The 7,571-nt window shown below is 41.7% G+C and overlaps 1 long non-coding RNA gene across 1 annotated transcript; it reads right to left on the bottom strand.

Moving 5' to 3' along the window:
* Positions 1–2,931: 2,931 nt before the first annotated feature.
* LOC134935706 (uncharacterized) lies at positions 2,932–4,502 on the bottom strand. Its single transcript, XR_010180354.1, has 3 exons — positions 4,307–4,502; positions 3,976–3,997; positions 2,932–2,986 (listed from the first exon to the last, which is right to left on the bottom strand). It is a non-coding gene; the product is annotated as an uncharacterized LOC134935706 (long non-coding RNA).
* Between the last annotated feature and the right edge of the window lie 3,069 nt (positions 4,503–7,571).

Raw genomic sequence — 7,571 nt, 5'->3', positions numbered from 1 at the left:
CCCTCAAGCTGGTGTGAAACTACATATACCAGCATGCCTTGACTCAGTTTTGGGGCCAGGGAAAGCCAAAGCTGTGTCAGGGCATGCTGGGATGTGTAGTTTCTCAACAGTTGGAGGTCCGCAGTTTGGACAGGCCTGCTTAATGGCAAAGTTACTACATCATGGCTGTTTTATGGTACAATCATTAGCAGAAAAACACACAAGCCTGCTCTGGGTTTTTTTAATAAATTTTTCCCGTTTACGAGACCATGGGGTACATTTACTACTATGTGAGTTATATTTAAGATGGAGCGTTGCCCATAGCAAACAAGGAAAAATAAGAATATTATCTTGTAGAAGTGGTTCCCCAATTGTAAAGTATAATCTTATTGGTTGCTATGGGCGACATCCCATGTTAAAGATAACTACCATCTTCGTCAATGTTACACCATGTTGGCATTCATTTACATCTGGAGTGTATTTATGATTTTTTTTTTCAAACAAAAATTAAAACAACTTTTGCATTTGGTCAACAAGACCCAGCAAGGCCTGGAGATGTATCCTCATGTTGGCAATAATGTCCGCAAAAGATGTGGGATCTCCAACGGCAACATCTGAAATTAAGAGATAACATAAACATTAATAACTTACATTACTTATTATACAAGCAAGGCACAAAGCACACTTTAATGCAGGCATGTCCAAACTGCATCCCTCAAGCTGGTGTGAAACTACATATACCAGCATGCCTTGACTCAGTTTTGGGGCCAGGGAAAGCCAAAGCTGTGTCAGGGCATGCTGGGATGTGTAGTTTCTCAACAGTTGGAGGTCCGCAGTTTGGACAGGCCTGCTTAATGGCAAAGTTACTACATCATGGCTGTTTTATGGTACAATCATTAGCAGAAAAACACACAAGCCTGCTCTGGGTTTTTTTAATAAATTTTTCCCGTTTACGAGACCATGGGGTACATTTACTACTATGTGAGTTATATTTAAGATGGAGCGTTGCCCATAGCAAACAAGGAAAAATAAGAATATTATCTTGTAGAAGTGGTTCCCCAATTGTAAAGTATAATCTTATTGGTTGCTATGGGCGACATCCCATGTTAAAGATAACTACCATCTTCGTCAATGTTACACCATGTTGGCATTCATTTACATCTGGAGTGTATTTATGATTTTTTTTTTCAAACAAAAATTAAAACAACTTTTGCATTTGGTCAACAAGACCCAGCAAGGCCTGGAGATGTATCCTCATGTTGGCAATAATGTCCGCAAAAGATGTGGGATCTCCAACGGCAACATCTGAAATTAAGAGATAACATAAACATTAATAACTTACATTACTTATTATACAAGCAAGGCACAAAGCACACTTTAATGCAGGCATGTCCAAACTGCATCCCTCAAGCTGGTGTGAAACTACATATACCAGCATGCCTTGACTCAGTTTTGGGGCCAGGGAAAGCCAAAGCTGTGTCAGGGCATGCTGGGATGTGTAGTTTCTCAACAGTTGGAGGTCCGCAGTTTGGACAGGCCTGCTTAATGGCAAAGTTACTACATCATGGCTGTTTTATGGTACAATCATTAGCAGAAAAACACACAAGCCTGCTCTGGGTTTTTTTAATAAATTTTTCCCGTTTACGAGACCATGGGGTACATTTACTACTATGTGAGTTATATTTAAGATGGAGCGTTGCCCATAGCAAACAAGGAAAAATAAGAATATTATCTTGTAGAAGTGGTTCCCCAATTGTAAAGTATAATCTTATTGGTTGCTATGGGCGACATCCCATGTTAAAGATAACTACCATCTTCGTCAATGTTACACCATGTTGGCATTCATTTACATCTGGAGTGTATTTATGATTTTTTTTATGGGTTTGGTCCTGCATCATCACACTGCATATCAACATCTTCAGAAGGACAACAGATCCTAGCATGCCCACACTCCCTGAAAGCTGACCTTACTAAATAAGGTCAAACAGGTTTGACTTTAGCCAATAATCATTTTGTGAGTGTAACTTTCACACCACAAATCAGTGTGTCATTAGGCTGCATAACAAAGTGAAGCATGTGATTTGTAAGTGCAAATATTAAGACTACACAGGCACAAGTGTAAAAGACCAACAACATACTAAACTCCACTCAGGTCTAACTGTTTCCCTGAAAACCTAACACATATAAACCCTGTTGTCCTGGCAACCCTGTCGACCTAATGAGTGTCGACCTAGAGTGGACACACAAAACATTGCACACATAAACACTGTACATATAATGACACTCACAAAAATGTAAATACAACATGTAGACCATGAAGAATAACACAAAGATTTGTCCTTGGTACAAGAATTCCAACAGTACAACACTGCATGTTTTGGCATTGTAAGTGTAAGTAGGTAATCATTTTTGGAGAACATGTTAAAACACTTACTTTCCTCTGCAACATGATGGTTGACAGTTAATTCAGCAGGGGCTTCTTCTGCCCACTCACTGGGTGGGGAAGGCGGCTGGATGGGGGAAGGAGGAGGGATTGGGGAAGGAGGAGGGATTGGGGAAGGAGGAGGGATGGGGGAAGGAGGCTGGATGGGGGAAGGAGGCTGGATTGGGGATGTAATTTCAGAGGGTGGGTCTGATTGAGAGGGCGAGGGGGGCGGAGAGAAAGTTAAGCCAATAGAGGGTGAGGGGGGCTGAGAAGGTGAGTTTGAAGTTGAAGGAGAAGGGGTATGGGAAGGAGGAGAAGGGGTCACAGAAAGAGATAGAGAGGTGGTGTGAGAAGGGGAGTGGAAAGTGGAGTGGGCCTGGGAAGCTGAGGGGGACTGGGAAGCTGAGGGGGACTGGGAAGCTGAGGGGGACTGGGTAGCTGAGGGGGACTGCGAAGCTGAGGAGGACTGAGAAGGGGAGGGGGAGTGAGAAGGGGAGGGGGAGTGAGAAGGGGAGGGGGAGTGAGATGGGGAGGGGGACTGGGAAGGGGAAGGGGGCTGAGAGGTCTGCCGTTGTTCTCGTCCTATAATGATATTTGTGAAAAAAATTATTTTGCATGTTAAATTACATACTAAACAATTTGAAAAATCACTGTTCTGTTCCATGTAAAAGACTGTGGTTTGTTTTTCTTAAAAATACACATTTTAAAAACATCATCATGTTGCCCACAGCAAACAAAATGAGTCAAAACTTTTACTTTGAAGCTCATTCCTTAATCTATTCCATTGAGTCATATTGATTGGTCTAGGCAACATCACCAGATAACTATTCAAGGCACCTTATTATATAGACAGCACTGATCAAGTATTTGGGTACAGTTTCCTGCCTGGTTATTAATTCTGGAAAACATGCACTTGTTTGGTGACACTTTGCTACAGTCAGTACTGTTTGCCCTAACCACACACACTGTCCTATGTTATAAAAATGGACAATCAGCGTTGCAATTAGCCTACCACTTAGTGTAAATTTCTTAAATTTTTGCTAAGAATCTTATGTAATGTAACTTACTGCGTGCATGCATAGCCCGTATTTGCTGGCGGATCTCCGCCAACAGCTCTGGCGTCCTCCTGCGGAGATCACTCCATCTCCGCGCTAGTTGGATGATTGTCCGCCTGCTGCGGACGCGAGTCCGCAGCAGGCGGCGGACCTCCATGTAGGCCTCGCGCTTAACCTGATTTGGGATGAAGCGCCCAACGCGGCCTACGCGGCGGTCCATCACCGCAACCAGGACGCGGAGCTCCCGCCTGGTGAAAGGTGCAGCACGCATCATGGCAATGGCGTTTTCCTTATTTGGGCATATATTTATAGTGTCTGTTAGCATGTGATTGGTCAAAAATCTATGTTGTCATTTCTAATAACTTTATTGATCTTTGCAATGCTGTGAAGAGCAGAGTGTTATTTCGCACGAGCGGAAATACGCATTCGCATTAGCAAAATTTTTAGCAAAAAAAAAAACACAGACACAGAGACACACAGTTTGGAAAAAATTCCTACAAATATCTGTGTACTCACCACAGTTTGTGTGATCATTCAGCTGGACAGTCACAAAGTGGGCAACATTCAATTTCATTTGTTTGTGTGTTTGTTTAAATAATCAGGATTTTAGGATATAAAACAAATAAGGACACTATTTAGCATCATCACATTTTTTACATTTCAAATCTAAAATTGAAAGCTTAACGTGTTAACGGATTTTTAGTATAAAAAAAAATACACATTCCAACATACCAAAAGCATTACACAATGACCTTACAATATCAAACAAAATGTCAACATTACAAATAATACATAAGCATACTGTGATTTTAATTTGGATAAAAAAGATAATATAAAAACACTATACCTGAAATATTCAGCAACAATGCTTGCCCTGACTTGGCTCCCCCTCCGTGTAACACTCCCCCCACCGAAGTGTCGAACAACCCCTGGCTCCTCATCAGGCAATTCCTCTGTCTGAGGAAGCTCTACGCTACTCCTTACCGCGATATTGTGTAGTATTGCGCACAGAACCACTAGTTTACTTGCCATCTCCGGCGAATACATGATGTCGCCCTTTAAGGACCCCAATTGTGCGCTCCACCAGCTGCCTAGTGGCAGTAAGCGCGGAGTTAAATGCCGTCTGTGGTCCTGGCCTGGGATTACGGTAAGGAGTCATGAGCCAGGGGGTGCAAGGATATCCACGGTCTCCTGTTTGAGGAAAAACCAAAATTAGAAATAGTAAATTTTGGAAAAAAAAATTAAATTGTAAGAAATATGTGCAACAACTCACCCAATAACCACATGTCTGCTCGTTGACTTGATCTTAATCTGTGCCATATCCCTGATTGTCTAATGACATACGCATCATGGGAACTTCCAGTAAACTTTGCGTTCAGGGAAAGGATCTGGAGGGATGGCCCACAAACAACCATTACATTCAGAGAATGAAACAGTTTCTTGTTTCTATAAATTTCTTCATTATGTTTTGGTGGCTGAATAGCTACATGTGTGCCATCCACAACCCCAATAACATGTGGGAAGCGACTACCACCTTCCGCAAATTGCCGCTTCACCACATCTAGGGCACCAACATCCAAAGGCATAGCAATAAATTGCTTCACACGCTTGAGGAAAGCCTGGCAGACACGCCGCAGGACCTTACTGAACTGACCCTGCGACATGCCAACCAGGTCTCCAACCACATGCTGGTAAGACCCTGTTGCCAAAAAATGTAACACAGCAAGGAATTGTGTCAATGGTGGTATTGCTGTAGGATACCGAATTTTAGACTCCAGATCACTCTCTATTATGGAGAGAGTGTCTAGGATTAGATGTGGTGGCAGCCTGTATCTACGTACAACCACATCATCTGGCATCCCAAAAAGTAGGACACGGGGTCGGAAAATTGGTGGCCTAGCACGCCTCCGTTGCCTTGGTTGATGAGGAGCCGGTTGTGGTTGTGGGGCTGGCGGTTGGGGTGGGAGTGCTGGCGTGGGTTGGGGAGGTAGGGCTTCTGCTGCGATAAATATAGACATCACACACTTTTATAAAAAAAAAAAGTTGAATAAGACAAGAACAAAGTCCAAAAAATATGCAAGCAAAAAAATTGTAAAAAAAGGGGGTGTCAACTTACTGCAGGAGCGTAAGACATTTTTTCTGGGTTCAATTCAGGACCAAAAAGAATATTATAAAAAAAAAAGAAAAACAACATTATTTTTATAATGAAAGCTACATATGTTAAATTGTAATTGTTAAAAATACTATTATTTAAAAAAACAGAACATCAAACACATCACAAACACCTACTACAAAATTATGAATAATTGGTTAAAAACATTTAAATAAAACAAACAAAAAGTTAGCCCTTTAGTAGCTAGTCCAGCCAAGAACAACACTACTTTGCTGATCAATCCCGGTAAAAAACATAACATTTATTATCAAGATGGAAAACAAACATAATCAAAACACTTTGAACAAACACAAACAGGCACCAACACAGGCCCAGGGAACTTACCTGATCCAAAATAAAGCAAGGAACTATTTGTGTTATATAGCACACAAAATAAACAAAATAGACTAGGGTTACGTCACCCAAAACAAATCTCCTACAAGAGAGCAAATATGACAGTCAAAAACAACATACAGACCAATAAACCAAACAGGCACCCACACAGGCCCAGGGAACTTACCTGATCCAAAATAAAGCAAGGAACTATTTGTGTTATATAGCACACAAAATAAACAAAATAGACTAGGGTTACGTCACCCAAAACAAATCTCCTACAAGAGAGCAAATATGACAGTCAAAAACAACATACAGACCAATAAACCAAACAGGCACCCACACAGGCCCAGGGAACTTACCTGATCCAAAATAAAGCAAGGAACTATTTGTGTTATATAGCACACAAAATAAACAAAATAGACTAGGGTTACGTCACCCAAAACAATTCTCCTACAAGAGAACAAAAATGTCAGTAAAAGCAATGAAGCACAGGTTTATTTGCAAAAATGGACTAGCAAAATATATATGTGTAAAAAAGAATAACAAACAATCAACATAAAATTAACACTTTTAAATCAAAAAATGAACAACAAGACGAATTCCAGAATACTCACAAACGAAAATTCGCAGACAAAATGCTACACTGACTATATTCTAAACGCAAACGAAAGGACAAATGTATGCTTGACAATTACTCACTCTGAAAATTCCTATAGCACCTTCACGCACAAGCCAACAAACTCAAGAGAAAGAAACTCCAAACTACCTACACTCACAGCGTGCAAAGTAGGCCCTTAAATAAGCAGTGCAATCATTAACCAGATTTACAGTGTACACCTGTGTGAATTAACGCTACGCACGTAGGTATATAAGCACACACCTCGGCGTACACACGTCATCACAAACATGGCTTCTCGTGAGCAAATCGCAGCAGAGATGGACCGCATTGCAGAGCAGGAGATGGCATTGCGGAAAAGACGCCTAGATTGCCAAAGGCGCATGTTGGAATACGCCTCTGCGGATGTTGAAGAGGCAGGACCTAGTACTCTGCAAGTGTCTGCTTCTGAACCACAACAATTGACTGGGGATACCCTGCCACACACACATAGTGACCAAACTGAGGGAGAATTGGCTTTAGCCACACAAACACAACAGACAGAAGCTGCTAGTGAGGAGGAAGATGGTGATGACCAACAAGAAGAAACCTCACAGGCTACCTCCAGACGGAAGAAAAGACAGCCTGCATTCACTAAGAGGGAGTTGCGTGTCTTGGTCACACAGGCCATGTCCAAAATCCATAGAGGGCCAAAAAACATGGGGGCGGCTTCAAAAGATCGCATCTGGAGAGACATCACAAAATCTGTGAATGAAGTTGGCTCTGTCGTCAGAACATCACAGGAAGTGAGACGACGGTAAGTGCATATTGACAGTCATTTTTCAGTGATAAGTTGACTAAAAAATGTAGTTACATGTGATGTTATGTCTAGCAAACACAAGCAGAACACGTGTCCTATATATTAGCTTAGACAAATAATAAGACTCTACTTTGTCCCTCTTTCACAATACATATGTAGGTGGGCCGACTTCAAATCCCGCCTGAAGGCAAAGAGGGCTGCGGAGTGGA

Source organism: Pseudophryne corroboree, chromosome 6 (assembly GCF_028390025.1).
Source record: "Pseudophryne corroboree isolate aPseCor3 chromosome 6, aPseCor3.hap2, whole genome shotgun sequence".
NCBI classification, from domain to species: Eukaryota; Metazoa; Chordata; class Amphibia; order Anura; family Myobatrachidae; genus Pseudophryne; species Pseudophryne corroboree.
Note: the sequence above shows the minus strand (reverse complement) of the source record. Positions and strands in the feature narration are given on the sequence as shown.